This window comes from Ictidomys tridecemlineatus, chromosome 9, assembly GCF_052094955.1.
Source record: "Ictidomys tridecemlineatus isolate mIctTri1 chromosome 9, mIctTri1.hap1, whole genome shotgun sequence".
Classification (NCBI taxonomy): Eukaryota; Metazoa; Chordata; class Mammalia; order Rodentia; family Sciuridae; genus Ictidomys; species Ictidomys tridecemlineatus.
The window spans coordinates 98455315-98456801 of record NC_135485.1 but is presented as its reverse complement, the minus strand read 5'-3'; positions in this window follow the sequence as shown (position 1 = coordinate 98456801).

Here is a 1487-nt window from a genome sequence, read left to right as displayed (position 1 = left end):
TTCTGTATTTTCTCAGACTCTGTTTCATAGATTCTCTATTTGTACATCACAAGCTAATTACACAAACTATATTGTCCGTGTTCTTGATGCTCTGGCATTTAGGAGCCTCACAGACCCAGGAGGGACCACCCATCGTAGGCTTCCTAGGGCCAGTAAATTCTGAAAGATGATAGTAAAGGGCTTGGCCAAGAGCACAGTTTTCAAATAGAAACCAAGCATTTCTGCATCTGTAGACCCAACCTCCTTATCTAACTCTTACAAGCCAAACCAATATTTCCCCTGTCCTAAATCATCCCAGTTACCAAGCAACTAGTGATCCTGTAGCCTAAAGCCCACTAGAATTAGTCAAACTGGCTAATCCTAAACTGTTTGCTCTGCTTTGCTCTCACTTTTCCATAGAAACCTCAAGGAAGGTTCTGACCTTGACTTTCCTCTTGTTCCTTTCTTCTGCGTCCTGCATGACACGGGTGCTTTCCCCTGTGTGTCATGTGCTGATTCCCTTTCTGAGCTCTGTCAATAGATATCTTTGCAAGCCTTGTTCTTGTTTCCTCCTGTGGCTGCAATGACTTTACCATACCACAGCCAACATACACATTCTTAGAATAGTAGGTGGTATTTTTAACCTCATTTGAGAGATGATGAAACTGAGGCATAGCAAGTTTAAACAAGATAACATAATGAGCCAAGATTCTAAGCCAGGCAAGCCAACTCCAGACAGCAATAAAAGAGGGCTTTGTCTTCTTCCTTGCTCCATCGCCACCCTCCCACCCCCACCTTTGCTGCACCTGGAATAGCACCTGGCTTGATGGTTTTTCTTTGCATTTAGTTGGTATACTACAAGGCCACTTCTGTATTTTTAGTGTTATCAAAAAGCAATAGCCATAGATGTACTTGAATTGGCAGTCTTCTCTGCTTTACTATTATAAACCCTACTTTCATTTAAGTTTTACCCAGGCTTCTCATTTCTAGCCCTCAGATTTCCAGATAACTTTCTATGGTTGGCTTCCTGGTCTTCTATCCAAAACATCTCTCAGTATTGTTGCCCAGCTCTGACACAAATCTAATCTTATTTTCCTGATGTACATAGGAAAAATAGGAAGCCAGGGAGACTGCCCGTGAAGTTCATTCACAAGGACAGGTAAAGTGGCAAAGTGGCATTCAGGAGATGAGAGTTTCCCCCCCCCCTCTCTCTAAGCAATACCATGTTGAAGTCACCTGTATTTTAAAAGATCAATATTTCAACTACTCCCCCCAAACCCCATGATTTCTGCTTCATCCATGTAAACTAATCTAGCAATGATCTGCTGTACTATTAGATATTATATTAATGTAAAGAACAAACAGAGCAGAGATGATTAGCAGCATATTAAGGTAGTTCCCCCAGAGAAACATATCTCTGTATGTAATCAGGGCCTCTAAGCTACCCTTTGACCTCCATAAGTAACCCTAATATTAACTCATTCCCCAGTGATCCTTTGGAAAAAGAT